The sequence below is a fragment of the Pelophylax lessonae genome, assembly GCF_965119305.1.
Source record: "Pelophylax lessonae genome assembly, chromosome: 4".
NCBI classification, from domain to species: domain Eukaryota; kingdom Metazoa; phylum Chordata; class Amphibia; order Anura; family Ranidae; genus Pelophylax; species Pelophylax lessonae.
The window spans coordinates 347446821-347464695 of record NC_138771.1 but is presented as its reverse complement, the minus strand read 5'-3'; positions in this window follow the sequence as shown (position 1 = coordinate 347464695).

Genomic DNA, 17875 nt, shown 5'->3' with positions numbered 1-17875 from the left:
ACTTAGACTAAAGTGTCACAATAAATTATTATTATTAGTATTATCATTTTACCATTTATTGTTATAAATGGAATGTTTTCAAGCAGAGCCGGCCAAGTATCTGCATGACAAGAGCCACGTTTTTATGTTTATTTTCATAGAATATTTGAAAATAAAGCACACATTATAATATAATATATTTAACAAACTATAGTCAGCCTTTAGCAATTTACTGTACTTAGTGTTTTAAACTGTGATATTTTTTTTTGTACGCTTAGATCCCTGACCGGTTTAGCAGTATGCTTAGACCCCTGACCGGTCTAGCAGTTTTGTCCTAGGTTTGTTTCCCTATGATGCACATGGCAGCCTGGCACACCACAGCTTCACAGTCTCACAACTCAAGAAACAAGCAGTGCATGTCTTTGTGTAATGTAATGCTGGTTAAACTTGGTTAAGGTGCAGGGTAGGCCTTGGGATTCTCCAAATTCAGTGAAAAATGCAACAGAGGACACTCTATGGCTATAACTGAACTCTTGGCGAACCCCCCTTGTTGCTGGGGGTGAACATACAACTCAGGGTGCTCCAATGCATAAGTAATCCTAAGCCAGGAACCCTGGAACAGTCTCTCTGAAGCTTAAAAAGGACAGTCACGAGGATCTCTCTCTCTAGGCACTTACTCACTATGCCCTGGGTATTTTGGTGCCTTCCTCCAGTACCAGTCAGATTCTATACTGTGAGCCTCCAGGCCAGATCCTCAATTGACTTTCTCCAAACTTCTCCCACTAATTTCAGAGATAGATCCCTCAGCTCTCCCAGGGCTGGGACACTGATGGCCTCCTGCAAACTCTAGCTAAGTGACCCAGAGGGCCACTCTCCTCCACGCTGGGTCTTCTCCACCAGGACAAGGACCCTACTGTTCCAGGCCCCTATTTATACACACCTTAGCCCCCTACTGCTCATTTGTCCTCCCAGGGATTGGATGAGGATGTAAGCATATGCCTGGGGGTCTCCCCTTCCAACCCACTAAATTCCAGAACTCACTAGAAAACAGGGTGTAAGCAGTTGTGCCTGCAACCAGCAGAACCCAGAACAGCCAAAAAAACAATCAAACTTTGCTCCACTGGCTACAGAGGAGGCAAAAACTACCTTAATCCTACTAGCAACCTAACCAGGAGGGTGCTACATTAAAGTAAACCTGACACTATTTTATACATGTATCATTGGGAAATAGGATTGAGGCGCCAAGGACTTTCATGGTACCGCAAGAACTTACATAATTATAAAAATATACACATTTTATTGGTTTATACAAATATTAAAAAACAACCACCCATACAGGTAGGAAAATAGATAAGACACATGCTAGTATACTAGTCCAATAATGGCATCTAGGCCATTAAATATGAACTAGAGAAACATAGTTTAGACAATGAAAAAATTTCCTCAGCATAGATTAACTATTAGTGTAACTCCCCACACAGGGGGACCACCCATATTCCTCCAATCTTACTCTACATGTTTCGTGGGAAATCCGCTTCATTGGGAGTACTGTTCAAGAGGAATTTATCTATAGAAAAATACAAATCGTGAACAACAATATAACAAATAGCATGTGTATCATAAACTCACAAAGATAAACAATTACAGTATATAACATCTCCACCATCTCATGTGGATATATACACTCTGAATACATATCCCAATCTTATCTCACACAATGGGGCCCCAGTCCAGGTGGTGAAAGATTCCACATGGGCAGGGGTCAACTCAATCCAAGAAATAGCAGTGCTATACATGTTCTATTTTATACACGGCCTAATAGCACACACAGGTTGTCTATACATAGTTCTGTGTCTTTTCATTTTTTTCTAGCATCCCCTGGAAAATCTTGGATTTTAAGAACAAGCTGCATTGCGTGTGTGTTCCCCTGTCCAAGCACGGGCTTGTAGTCATTATTTGCATACTACATATGTTTCCTTTGGTGATTTACGTGGTCTGCAGCAGAGCAATTTAGACAGCACGGTTCAGAAAAGTGGTTCCTTGCTATTCCTGTTAAAGTGGTTGTAAAGCCTCACATATACATAGTGAAGTGGCTGGCCTCAAATGATTCACAGAGATTAAACAAATCCTCCTATGTATGTTGTACATGTTTATCTGCAGTCTTCTCTTCATCTGTTCGAATTGCTAAATTTAAAAAGTTTGTCTGAGTTGCCAGAAAAAAAGGGGTAGAGAGCTGAAGAACGCTCTGCAGAGCTCAGTTAGTAGAGCTCTGAGAGCTGATTGGAGGGAAGGAACACACCCCCTTCACACAGCACAAAGGAACATAGCTAAGGCTGACAATCAGCTGGAGGCCCCTCTCCTTTCACCGTTTTTCTCTTGGTGTCAGCAAATCTTGTCAGAAATGATTCATGCTGATAGAGGAAATAGCAGCAGACAGAAATTACACTTAGTGCTCTTAATTGAAACAAGTACACATTATAGAGAGATATGCTTTGTTTAAAGTGGTTGTAAACCTCAGACATGAAATATAAAGTGGTTGTAAAGTCAGAAGGTTTTTTTTATCCTAATGCATTCTATACATTAAGATAAAAAGCCTTCTGTGTGCAGCAGCCCCCCTAATACTTACCTGAGCCAATCTCTATCCAGCGGTGTTGCAGGAATGTCTCGGGTGCCTAAGACTCCCCCTTCTCATTGGCTGAGACAATCAAAATTTCAGTGATTCAGACAGGAGAGAGAGGGGTGGGGCCAGGCAACGGCACCATGTCTAGATGGACACAGGGAGTTGAGGCTCGGTTTGGGTGCCCCCATAGCAAGCTGCTTGCTGTGGGGGCTTTCAACAGGAGGAAGGGGCCAGGAGCAGCAAAGGGGGACCCAAGAACAGGAGGATCCAGGCTGCTCTGTGCAAAACCACTACACAGAGCAGGTAAGTATAACATGTTTATTATTTTTAGAATAAAAATAAGAAGACTTTACAATCACTTTAAACTTCAAATGACTCTTTATTCAGATTTGAATATCCATTTGGCATTTCTGTCAAGGAGGTAATGAAGGGACATAAGTGGAGAAAAAATAAATATCTATTAAATCTTTTTGAATATTTCAACAAACATAAATCTAATTTTTCAGGTGAAAAGGGAGTTATGGCAGGGAGATATTGAAGCCATAAAGGAGATACAAAAATGTATAAAAACCCAGCAACATTTATAACCCTTCCCTACTAAATTACTAAAACATTTTGGCTTTAGATAAACTTTAATGAGGGGCAAATATAGTGCTGCTTCTGCTAGAAAAAGCGACATAGTTTTATTTAGCTGAAGTCAGTGAAAATAAAGTTGTTCAAATAGTTAAAGCATTTTTGTTTTTTATGTAAAATGTATATATTTTTATTAACATTCTATCCTCATTTAGTAAATTTAATACGTCAAAGTTTTGAACTGATATAATGTATATCTTCTGAAAGTAGTGTCTAATTCTCATTTATCACACAGGTCTCTTTTTTGCTAGTCACCTAATAAAACAGCAAGGACAGTTTCCCTTCTTATAGTACAAAGCTCCAATAGTTTTTTACTGAAAATAGTGGACAAAAAATTCATAAGATATGTAGAATATATTTTATATTAAATTTTAAAGAATTATTGCTAGAGATGAAGTAAAAAACCTCAAAAAACCTCCAGGGAGACCAATAGTCTCTGGTAATGGCTGTCTAACGGAACGAGCAAGTCAATTAGTGGATGATTACCTGCGTCCCCATGTACTGGCTTTGCCTTCCTACATTAGGGACACTAGTGATCTCATCAAAGCCATTGATGGTATCCAAGTCCCTGAGGAGGCATGGCTAGTGGGCATTGATGTAGAGGCCCTCTACAACTCCATCCCGCATCATTGTGGGGTCCGAGTTGTGGAGGGCTTCCTATCAGAAAGAGGAGGTTCTTCAGTGGAATATAATGCCTTCGTCATCTCACTCCTTAGATTTATTTTGTCCAACAATGTCTTTTTATTCAATGGCTCCCATTACCTCCAGGTGCAGGGTGTGGCTATGGGGACCAAGTGTGCCCCCTCATATGCCAACCTGCACCTGGGGGGATGGGAACGCGACCTTTTTTCCAGGGATAACCTGGAGTCTCTTTTATCTTGTATACTCCTCTGGAGAAGATTTATTGATGACATTTTTATGATTTGGACAGGTTCTCTAGGCATGTTGCTGAGATTTTTGGAGGTATTGAAAATCAATGACTTCAATCTCAAATTCACCTACACTTATAGCCAAAGGTCTTTGAACTTCTTGGATATTACCATCTATGTAGATGAGAACGGCATTTTGGGTTCCACCCTCTTCCGAAAAACCACCGCAGGCAACACCATACTGAGGGCTGATAGTTCCCATCCTCAACCTCTGGTATTAAGTATACCATATAGCCAATATTTAAGACTACGGCGCAATTGTACGAAATCTGAAGATTTCGAGAGAGAAGCCAAAAACTTACAGAGGAGACTTTTATGTAGAGGCTACAGCAGGGCTTGTTTGAAAAAATCTTATCATAGAGCAAAAAAATGGAACAGGACTGATTTGATTTTTGGCAAAAAGACAAAGAATAAAACTAATACTGATGGGGTACGTTTAATTACACGATACTCTGGTCAACATGACCAGGTACGGTCTATTCTTAAAAAATTCTGGTACCTCTTAGAGGCAGATGAAAAGGTATCCAAATTTATTGATGCCCGCCCTCAGATAACTTTCAAAAGATCTCGCTCCCTAAGGGACCAACTGGTTCATAGCCACTATGCCCCTTCAAACAAATGTAAAAAAACACTTAAAGGCACATATTCCTGCAGGAAATGCAACTTCTGCAGATATCTGCCTAATGTAAGTGAAATCATTCTTCCCAATGGTAAATTGTACAGACCGAATTTCTATGCAAATTGTCAAACAGTAGGAATTGTCTATATAATGTATTGTAGTTGTAAAGCCTTTTACATAGGCAAAACAAAAAGGCCTTTTTTTAATCGAATTCGTGATCATGTCAAACTTGTCAAGAACAAGAAGTTCGAAAGTCCCATTAGCCGACATATGGGTTTATACCATGGCTTTGATGATAGGATGATGACCTTCTTTGCTTTGGAACATATTCCACTCAATGAAAGAGGTGGAAGTGTAGATAGAAATTTATTGCAACGTGAAACCAAGTGGATATTCAATTTATCGGCTACTCAGTACCCTGGTATAAATGAATCCATTAGTTTCAAACCCTTTCTTGGTTAGGTGATGTCAATAGCATTTATTGCGGACTCAGCACATTCCAGATGCTGGTCAGCATTTTGGATTTTGAACTATTGTTACAAAGTCCCTTGTTTTTTCATGGTGCCGATATGGGCACATGATGCATATTCTGGTAGGATTGCCTTTAGCAATTATATGTTTGTTTCTTCAGATGTAGTTCTTCTACTTTTCAAGAACAAGAGTATCTTGTGATTTGTCGATTGGATATCTTATTCCAGATCCCTGCCGTCATGTGGATGTGACTGTGGGTGGCGGATCCTAAGGTAAGCGCAGTGGGGGCCATCACTGGATCCGAGCTCTTTCCCAGCCTCTGTCTTTGTTGCCCATATGGGCACCCGCGGTGCCCTACCCTCATTTTCCAGGAAAATTGGTCCAACCTGGCTAGTAGTAGCACCGCCTTTTAACTCCTAGGTGTTCCTTAATGGAGTCTCATACAACCCTCTCTTTCCAATTCTTTTCTCTATCATAATACTGACTGATCTATTAATCGGGCTATTTTTCCTTTATGACCAATTGTGTCTTTGGATTTTTTCCATTTAACATAGGCATTGTGGATATATCTTTTGATGTCCGGTCCTTGGAAAAGCTGTCATTGTCATTTGGATCCATTTCAGTTTGTTTCCGTGAATTTTTACCTCCTCTGCATACATTACGTCCGGACCGGATGTTGTCATCCCCGAACTTCCGGTTCCGGCGGAACAATGAGATGCGGTCGCGTCTTGATGACGCACTTCCTCCTCGATCTCCATTGGACCACTGGGTGTATCCTGCTCTCACTCCCTCGGTGACGTCAGATGCCGAGGGAGTGGAGAGGGTGTATAAATGCCGGCGCCATGCGGTCAGTATTACACTAGACCACCGGGGAACGACACCTGAGCCTTGGAACCAGTTGCGGTAAACGAAATCTTCCAAACCTTGCTTTTCTCATCGCTTCTTCCATACATTAGATGCTGATCATGTCCCTCCATGCCTTTTTTCTTTTTCCTTTTGTTTCTGTGCAGTCTCTTCTTTCTGAGCGTACTATTGGAAAATTTGGTCAATTACATTGGCGGTGAATTTTTGAATACTGCATGATAATCCATGTGCCCAATTTTGTCAATTTTGGGTAAGTACTCATACCCTCAATATCTGACAAACCCCTACTACGGTTGTCAATGTCATTAATAAATTCCATTTTATTCTCTTTAAGGGATACCTCATATTCTGGGATACTAAGGAAACTTTGTTTTTCCCTCCCTGTTCTCATATATTGAGGTACTCAGTGAACTAACTGCACCTTTACTATGATCAGGTGAATATCTCAGTAATTTTCCAACCTGTTTATTCATATACAACTGGGGCTATAGCAATTCTGGTTTGAAGTGTATTTCTATGCTCTGGTCTCATTGCCCTTATCCATCATTCCTAGCTTGGCTATCACCCTCTCTATGGGTCAACTTTAAGAGGTTGGACGTCTCGGTCCCCCCCCCCCCCCTCTGTGCGTGCCTGGGTGGCATCACTTTTGTTACCTCCACTTTCGGCTTAAGAAAGGGTTCTGGTCATCTTAAGGTATCTTTATTTTAGTATCATTGTCTTACCAATATGTAAACTAATTGGGCACTCAATTGTAGGACTATTGAGATAAGCCCTATGTATATACACGTACTATGTCTTTTATGTTTTTTCTTTTTTGCTACTTAGAAATGTTCACTCTCGAGAAATATCTATGAAAACTCCTGAAGAAGCTATTATGAAGATGGCGAAACACGTAGAGTTGATATTTTCGAGTGCATTCTTTGATTTTATCATTTTATATTGATGTATTGTCTTGTCCTCACTTTCTATGTGTAATAAAATGTACAATTTTTGAGAATTCAGATTTTTCTCCATCATTTTGCACCGTTAAAGTCCCACTTTGCCCCCCTCCATTGTAGTTACTATATTTTATATTAATTTGTTATAACTTCTAACAACTTAATTTTGTAAGTGTATTACATCACATTTTTTGGCCTGCTGTATATTTTTTCTGATTGGGGTGTCCCACTTTAAAAAAAAACACATCTGTAAATTTGGTAAAGTAATAAAATAACACGTATTTGTTCTAAAACATACAGCTAAATATTTTAGCTTGCTGTAAAGATTACAGACATAGGAAATACAGACAAATACATGACTGTCAAAATGTAGAAGGTTAAAGTTGATCTTTTAGTTTAAGGTGCACTTCATTAAAAATGTAATTTTAAACTTTTAAGATGCATATCCTGAGCATACACAGAGCATAACGGCTCTGCTGAGTAGTTCAATTTTGAATTTAAATGTGTCCTTACTGCACCATTTACTGCATATTTAATGCTTTAAACCAGAAGGCTGTAAGGCCAAGGCTACAGCTCTACTATATTAAAAGGAGAGAGAGAAGAGCATTAATCCAGCTCACTAAAATCACTTTACTGAGATAAAAAGAAATTATACAGTTGCACTCACATGTATGCAGTATGTACAGTACACACCAGGGGGAGAATACTGCTGCCCGAGCCAGTGGTGTAGGTCTAGTGGGATGTTGGCACAGTCCTCCTGCTCTACCCCTCCATATTCTTGTCAGACTGAGGCAAGTTGGTGCATTGCCCATACCTGTCAGATATCCCACTGTGAGTCTCTCCACTGACAGTAGCTAAAGCCTGATTTTATATACTTTATATACAGTACTATATGCCGCACAGGCTTGACACCATCTGAACCAATTAATTTATCTTGATCTTATCAGATCACAGGACGTGGTTCCAGTAATGTCCTTAGTCTGCTTGTTTTCAGCAAACTGTTTGAGGGCTTTCTTGTGCATCATCTATTAGAAGAGGATTCCTTCTGGGACGACAGCCATGCAGACCAAATTGATGCAGTGTGTGGCGTATGGTCTGAGCACTGACAGGCTGCCCACCCCCACCACCCCTTCAACCTCTGTAGCAAAGCTGGCCACACTCATATGTCTATTTCCTAAAGACAACCTCTGGATATGATGCTGAGCATGTGCACTCAGCTTCTTTGGTCAACCATGGCGAGGCCTGTTCTGAGTGGAACCTGTCCTGTTAAACCGCTGTATGGTCTTGGCCACCAAGCTCAGTTTCAGGGTTTTGGCAACCTTCTCATAGCCTAGGCCATCTTTATGTAGAGCAACAATTCTTTTTTTTGTTCAGATCCTCAGAGAATTCTTTGCCATGAGGGGTTATTTTGAATTTCCAGTGACCAGTATGAGAGAGTGAGAGCGATAATACCAAATTGAACACACCTGCTCCCCATTCACACCTGAGACCTTGTAACACTAATGAGTCACATGACATCAGGGAGGGAAAATGGCTAATTGGGCCCAATTTGAACATTTTGCCTTAGGGGTTTACTCACTTTTGTTGCCAGCGGTTCAGACATTAATGGCTGTGTGTTGAGTTATTTTGAGGGGACAGCAAATTTACACTTTTATTCAAGCTGTACACTCACTACTTTACATGGTAGCAAAGTGTAATTTACTCAGTGTTGTCACATGAAAAGATATAATAAAATACTTACAAACATGTGAGGGGTGTACTCACTTTTGTGAGATACTGTGTGTATATATATATATATATATATATATATATATATATATATATACACTATATATATATATACAGACACATGTACATCTTTTATACTACAATATCCTTTACATATACATACATTTTATATTGGTGACCATATGTATTTATTTTTACTTTGACTATTTATTTTGTGCTTGTATTATATATCCAATAGTTTGTATTCTTTAACTGGTTTTGCCGTGTGTTACGTTTATGCTTTCATAAGTACTTATAAGTTTATATGATCTGTGGGGCACTTTTAGGTTAACTGATTATGGGCGTAGGTCCTAGGACTTTCAATATGACGGCTAAGTGCAGAGTGCCCCTGAAGGTGGTAACAGGGAGTGCTATGCTCAGAAAAGCAGGGGTTGCCAGTTGCGACAGGCTGGGGTGATGCAGAGATGTCCACTGAATGGCAGCTGACGAGCAGGATGCACTGCTGGGCAGGAGTCCCTCAGGAGTACCGGGTGAGACTTGGCAGCAGGGAAGCCAGGAGCAAAGTCAGGAGCCAGGCCAGAAGTCATGCACGGAAGGTCAGCAAGGAGTAAGCAGCAAGCAGGGTCAGGAGTCAGCCGGAGTCATACACTGGTAATCTGGCAGTAGCCAAAAGAGCAAGCCAGGGGTCAAGCATTGAGCAGCAGCCAGAAGCGGGGTCACAGGATCAAGCCAAGGGTCAAAGCCAGGAATGGAGACAAGACAGGTCAAAGGCAAGCCGGGTCGGTAACAGTATATTCAATAATAGCTGAAGCTGAAGATCAACCAGCAACTATAATCACTGGCAGGCTTCCATAATAAAGGCCCTAGTGAAGTGCTGGTAGAAATGCTGGGTTCTAGAGTCCCTCTCCTGCCAAAGTGCTGGTAGAGATGCTGGGTCCTAGAGCTCTTCTCCTGCTGTTGGCATCCTGTCAATGAAGGGATGCCAACATATGCATATGTAAAGACCAGCATACTTGAGAAAGGGGGATCTGCCCCTGAAACATGTCATCTTGGTATCAGCATATTACAGTATAACCCTATTAGGTCTATGGGACCCAAATTTGAAAAATGAAAAGTCCCCATTTTGAAGGCTTATATGCAAGCCATTGGCCAAAAAAGGTTATGAGGGCCTGGGTATTTGTTTAAAAGTGATGGTGCGCTTTTCTTAAATGTGAAAAATCATATATTGAACAATATATAACAAAAATGGGAAAAAAAACCCAATCAAAATCACAGTGATGGGTGAGTAGGTGTAAAATAAACAAACAAAATTGTCAAATAACACTCAATGTGACTATACAAATAAACATTAAATTAAAAGTCCATTGAATAATGTGATCCAAAATGTGAAAAATGGTGAAGAGAATCCAATTAGAAATCAAGGTGATGATGTAGTGTTCCCTCCACCGGGTGAAATGCCTCCTTACCTGGCGGAAAGAAGGTAAGTGCCTGATAATAATATTCTAATATGGAAACCAGTGTTCTATTTCCACCTGCACACGTGCAAGGTCACCCAGGTGATAAATAAATACAAGCCTCTTACCAGATGTAAGAGACAATCAAGCCTCTAAATATCCTGATCATGAGGATGCTTCTTTAACACCATGGATGGATGAAATCATTCACACTTTCTTCCCTCTGTGTAAACCAACGTGTGTCTCCTATCCTTTTGGGGTGATAGACTCCCCGCGATGTTCCAAAGTACATGAAAGAATGGATGGGACTTTAGTTCCAACAGACAGGACTTGTCCAGGATGCAGAGCGAGAAATTGTGAATGATTTCATCCATCCATGGTGTTAAAGAAGCATCCTCATGATCAGGATATTTAGAGGCTTGATTGTCTCTTACATCTGGTAAGAGGCTTGTATTTATTTATCACCTGGGTGACCTTGCACGTGTGCAGGTGGAAATAGAACACTGGTTTCCATATTAGAATATTATTATCAGGCACTTACCTTCTTTCCGCCAGGTAAGGAGGCATTTCACCCGGTGGAGGGAACACTACATCATCACCTTGATTTCTAATTGGATTCTCTTCACCATTTTTCACATTTTGGATCACATTATTCAATGGACTTTTAATTTAATGTTTATTTGTATAGTCACATTGAGTGTTATTTGACAATTTTGTTTGTTTATTTTACACCTACTCACCCATCACTGTGATTTTGATTGGGTTTTTTTTCCCATTTTTGTTATATATTGTTCAATATATGATTTTTCACATTTAAGAAAAGCGCACCATCACTTTTAAACATATACACGTCCTATCATCTGGTTGCAGCCTTTCACCTAATCAGCGCACCCCTTTCTTTTCAATAGGGCCTGGGTATTGCCCTGGGACACACACGTATCAATGCATTTATTTAAAATTTGTTTTTTAAAGGAGCAGGGATTTTATTGATGCTTAAAGTTAAACAATAAAAATGAGGGGCTGTAGTCTGACTGAAAAGTGGTGCATTTGTACCATATATAGAACCTGCTGCAGCAAAACTGACATGTATAATATATATATACAGGGCTTTTTTCTCAGAGAAAAGGTTCAGGAACTCAACCACAACCCCCCCCCCCACCACCCAAGAAAACCCCCTCCCAAAACTGGTCAAAATTTCACTAACAGTGGGATGGTCTTAAAGGGGCTTCAAATACCAGGAGTGCATTATGTACAGAGTGCAGAGTTTGGTGGGGTTACACACAGAGTGCAGAGTTCGGGAGCGTGCTATGTACATAGTGCCGAGTTCAGGGGTGCGCTGTGTACAGAGTTCAGGGGTGGGCTACACACAGAATGCAGAGTTCATCCTTCTTCCACAGCTTCTTAGCTCTGCATTACCCATCCACATCTCCCTTTTATCCCTCTTCTTCTTTAGTACCTCCCCTCACACTGTAGATGGCATCACCTCTCTCACTTTTTAGGGGGATCATCCAGTGGGGGTGTCAGCATTAGCACTGCACCCCAGGCACTGGCATCTTCTTTGTCCCCATCCTGCACTTGAAAAACACAGGAGCCAGACCTCTGTGTTTTTGAGTGATAGCGGTGAGCAGGGAGCAGATGGCTTCAGCCAAAGGTGGTGGAACTGAGTTTCACCAAGTTCCAGCAGGAAAAAAGCCTTGTGTGAGAATATAAACAAAAATTACATATAGATTGATTTTCCCAGCTGCAATCTTTCTTGTCCCTATGTTGTTTGGGAAAAGGGCCTCTTCCCCCCAACCCTGGGGAAATTACTGCATGTAAAAAATGGGTATATTAAACTAAATAAAACATGATTTTCATGGGTGTATACAAATGTGTTTCTTCAAGCCCCGTCTAATGCATTTAGTCTCCTATCAGAGGTATCCTTACAGAAGAGATTACGGCATGCTTTTTGACTTTCCTTTTAAACAGGTGGTCCTATACATGCAGTGCCTTTCACTTCAGTAGGTGGCAAGATTGCATCTCGAGTATTGAATGATACAGATTGTAGCTTTAATAATTATTCAAGGTTGAACATAGAGATACAAACTACTTTTATTTTGTTTGATTTACACATTGTATTTGTATTGTTATTATGTGCACTGCTTGTTATTATTTGTTTTTTATTTGAATGTATGTTATTTGAATATCTTTTGTTAAGGTTTTCACACATTTAAGGTATTTATGTACACAAGATAGTTAGCACAATCATGTCATTCCGGAAAGAAAAATAAACTGCTCAGATCTTACTGCTATTCATTTTACATCATACTTTATTAGCACACTAGAGCAATTCTTTTACAACCTCAAAAATAACTTGGTTGCTGAAAACAAGTAATCTTTATTGTGGAATGATTCGATTATTGTATACAATATATAATTACCTATTCCTCTATACTCTGTTAGAGAATAACAGAGTATATACGGCTATTGTATATATATAAAAAGAGTAGGGAATTGGCGCTGCCCAATGGGGGATGTGGTATTGACGTCACTATAATACTTTATACAATTTGATGAGAGGTATTACATATGATACTACTATAAATATTATATATAAAAATAAATTAAATAAAAATATATATAAAATTCATATAAAACACCAATATATACGCAGCATAAAATAAATTAATTTTAAAGTGCTAAGTGATATAAGGTGCAATAGAGTGATGTGATAAATTGTGCAAAAAGGTTAAGGTATCGACATATGCAAAAATATTAATATCAACATATATAAAGTAAATAATATTATCTGTGTGTAATATACCAAGTGACCGTGATGTTATTCCATATACATATGGTGCTCACCTCTTATTTCTACATAAAGTGCAAAGTGATGGGAGGATGGGATGTGTAGTGCTCACCTCGCAGGTGTAAACACTAATGAGTGAAAGATGATTAATGTGTATTTGGTACCAAGGTCCCAAAAAAATGGGGGAATAGTAGAGGGGGTGTGCAAGATTAAAAAAAATGTACATAAAAATAACTTCTGCTTAGCAAAAAATGCAGCTGTAAACAAGAAAGTCCATATAATAAAGTGCTTGATCTTTCAGTGACAGTGTTCTGATTTCTTCATGCACTAAAGTGCTCAAAATAATGAAGGTAATAGGTTTGCACTCACCAGAGTGCCCAACCCCACGAAGGGGTATTAGGCAAGGTATTTTTTAGCTGTATACCTCAGCATGGGGGTGTAGGTTCCTAGAGGTCCTCTACTTCCTTGTGACTCTGTATGAGAGGGAGAGGGAAGGGACCGTGCTGTTCTCCGGTATTCAGCTATCCTTAGGTATCGCTCCGGTGTTATAGTGTCCAAAATAAACTTGGGGGGGGACATATAGTGTAATTCCGTATGGTAAATTTTATTTAGGTGCATAAAGAAAGGTACTCACATATAAATGCAGGGTAAAAGGCATATAGAATATCTCCCTCTCGGGGGAGCTAACAAACAGAAGAGCTGGCGGTCTCATGTAAAGTATTCCGAAACGCAGTGCGTTCCACGGCAGGTCCGAATCGGGAAGTGATGCAACTACGCTGTACGCGTTTCGTCATAGACGTCCTCAGCAGACGCTGAGACCTTGGTACCAAATACACATTAATCACCTTTCACTCATTAGTGTTTACACCTGCGAGGTGAGCATTACACATCCCATCCTCCCATCACTTTGCACTTTATGTAGAAATAAGAGGTGAGCACCATATGTATATGGAATAAAATCACGGTCACTTGGTATATTACACGCAGATAATATTATTTATATATGTTGATATTAATATTTTTGCATATGTCGATACCTTAACCTTTTTGCACAATTTATCACATCACTCTATTGCACCTTATATCACTTAGCACTTTATAATTAATTTAATTTATGTTGCGTATATATTGGTGTTTTATATAAATTTTATATATATTTTTATATTATATATTTTTATATATAATATTTATAGTAGTATCATATGTAATACCTCTCATCAAATTGTATAAAGTATTATAGTGACGTCAATACCACATCCCCCATTGGGCAGTGCCAATTCCCTACCCTTTTTATATATACAATAGTCAGATATAGTTTGTGCTATATCCCAGGGAGGCTGCAGCCTCTTCATTCCTTTTCCATAGCGCGGGATCCCCTTATTATTTAGAGTATATACGGCTATTTTAATAATTGTGCAATAAATGTATTTTATTTCTTCTTAAAGTAAAAATTAACTTCCTTTGAAGTGAATGCTTTACTGTGCCCCATTGCAAGGTACCCTCCCATGTGCACTCATAAATATATCTCGCTCCCATTTTACTCCCCTCACCCTTCTATTTCTCTCAACCGTTGGGTAGGTTTGACCCAATTCTGGCCCTCCGCTAGACAACTGCCCCCCCCACCACACCTGACATCTTCCCCTCCCCAATCCAAATGCTCTCACTTCTTTTTTAAGTATTTTTCAAGTACTTTCTAAACTTATCTCACTATATCTCTCCTCTTTGAACCGCTTCACACCTAAGGGTAAAGCAAATATGAACAATTTTGCAACTTTTACATGTGTTAGTAAAAGTGTACATATCAACACAACTACCATGTGTATCTAGGTGGAATATACCTTGTTTTTCAGATCAAATTGGGCTTTCATTTGGTGGGAAATGGTAATGTATATCTCCTGATTTTTTGTTTTTTTTATTAATTTCAAAATAGGAAAACCAGCCCAAAATAGTCAAATATTTTTATGTAGCGGTATATTTCTTGTTATTACCCTAACCTACCACAAAAGAACAACCCAAAATAAATTCTCTTGCTCCTGCTGATCACAGCGATACCACATATTTGTATGTTATTTGTTGTTTTTTACCTTTTACCCGTAGTAGAGCCCAGAAACAATGGTGCACATTTTGATTTTTTTTTTTTTTTTCTTTGACCTATCTAAAACACACTGACAATAACAATGACACTTACTGACACTAATACTAATTAAAAAAAAAAGAAATCCTGACCAAAGTATACTGATCCTGGCAATGACCTTTGACCCTTACTTGACCACACACTAACCCTGGTACTGATCTAGGTATTTTTTCTTTTGTTTTTCTTTTATTTTTTATTAATAATTTTTTATATATTTTTTTTAACACACAGTTGTTGTTTTGTTTTTTTCTCTCTGCAAGGAGAGAGAAAGATACAACTTATCTTTCCTCTCCTTTCACAGAGAGAGAAAGCCTTCTAGACCAGTGTGGTTCTACCTTGTGAACTGAGCAAATCTGCCTGGTTACCCTTCTTTCCTCTCTTCTGAAAAACTCACTATCATCCTTTAATATCCCAGTTAGGGTTAACACCCTGACTACTTCTCAGCGTCTCACTCTCACCTCATCTTTTGACTTAACACATTGGACGCACACTCCTACTTACTCTGGTGGTCACACCGTTGATTAAGTATTCTTATCCCTCTGCACTGCTCTGAACCTCTCTAGCACCCACTTTCCTTTCTCGGATGACAACCTTATCAGTTACACACTCACCCTGTCTTCAATACCCTATCCCTCCAACCATAAAAAATCTTTCTACTTCTCAGCTCACCCCTTCAGTCTCGATACGCATCACTAATTTTCTAACTAACATCATTATGGATGTCATGCCCTTTCCCTAAATGTAATCTTTAAAAAACTAAACTCATAATATTTTCTCCTTCCCCTCATACCCCCTCTCCTGACTGTTGCATCAAGATCAATAACACAGGTATCCTTTCCACACATCATTGCATGGTGCTAGGTGCTGCATTTTGTCTTCATGACATTTACAACTCACTTGTTATCTCTCACGTTGACTATTGCAATTCCCTCCTCTTTGGTATATGTCTATGTAGACCATTCCAGCTTCAGTGTATCATGAATGCCACTGCCAGACTCATCCACTGTATCAAGCTCTCAGTGTTATCCCTTTCTACCAATCTACCAATCTACCACTGGCTTCCAAATACCCAGCATAAAAATTTCAAAATATTAACAAAAATATTCAAAGCCACCCACAACCCTGTTCCACTTACATCACCAATCTCATCACAAAATATCACCCAAAACCATCCACTTCACTCTTCCCCAGACCTCCTGCTCGCTAGCTTCCTTTTTACCTCCTCTCATGAGCGTTTCCAGGATTTCTCATGCGCGTTTCCATGATTTCTTCAAAGGCTCTCCCCTCCCCTGAATTTCCCTACCTTTAACCTATATGGCAGAGGCATAGCTTGAAGCCTGTGGGCCCCCATGCAAAAGTTGACCTGGGACCCCCTTCCCACTACCACCTGCAGCTTCTACCATGTGGCAAGATACTACCACTGAGTGCCAAGATATTCCAAATGTCTAATGACTTATTTTAGATCTTTATTTATGGGCTGGGAGGATAATTCAAAAAAGTTTGAAAAAAATGTCCACAATGTGACATACTACTTCCATTCTTTTGAATACCTGTACATAGAGTTTGCAGAGGCCTGGAGAGACCGTCCGCCTTAGGATAGAGTAGATGTAGCCAACCTTAAAGTGGAAGTAAACTCTCCTATCGTTTTCAGTCAAGGAAGCTGCCAATTCCATCTTAGCCTTTGTTTAATCTTCAATTGCAATGATTTTGCTCATGTGACCAGTTATGACACCACGGGTTTACTTCCACTTTGATGAGGTGAAAATAGGCCTGAACAACATGGGAGAAGTCAAAGTAACCAGACACTGTCACCCATGTCTCCCATAGTCCCCTCCTCATGCCTGATTAAGACCTCTAATTGCCATACTACTGTGCCGCAATGATGTGCATTGCAGGGCAATTATAGGTGTAAATTAGGTGGCTTGGTGTCATATCACCTGTCAAACACAGTAAGATCACTTTTGAAAGGAGCAGAAGTGCCTGTTGCACTTGTGAATGCCTCCTCACTGCCTGCTTTAAAACATTGGTCATTGTACTGCACAAAGGTGCAGGGCACTTGCCGAGCAACCTCATTCACTTGGTGGACGGTACATCAGCCAAGCATGACAAGGCATATAATTCCTGCTGCGGCCACAACATGTGTATATCCCTGGCTCCTGCAGTTAAAGGAGGTGTGGTTGGGGGGTTGTTAAAAACACAGCTCAACTTTGAGGTTTTTTTGGTACCCTAAAGCACAAATGTAAACAATCCATATTGTCCTGAGCCCCCATAATAGTTGCTTGCCTGGTTTTAGAAGCTATTATGCCCAGTTCAGTATTGCTTGTGCCAGGCACACTGACCTATCACTTGGCCTGGGACTGGAGCCTGTATGACAGAGGAGATATCGGCCTATAAGGCTGCCCTCTGCTCCTTCCACGACTGACACTGGCTCAGTTTGTAATACAGATATGGTTCCAGGGCTTACATAGCACTGACTACATTGTATTAGATGCTTTGCGAATGGAGGGTCCCTAAACCAAGGACACAATCTACCAGTTACCTGTCCACAATCGATTGGTAGATTGCGAATAAAATGAGTTGCTGACTCCTGACCTAATGTGACAGGGGGCTGCACGACCCCTTAAGCTACGCCAGTGTTGTACCGTATTACAATCTACTACTCTGCCTTTAAGCAATCTCTGAAAACACATCTCTGCAGGCAAGCCTAATCTGCCTTTA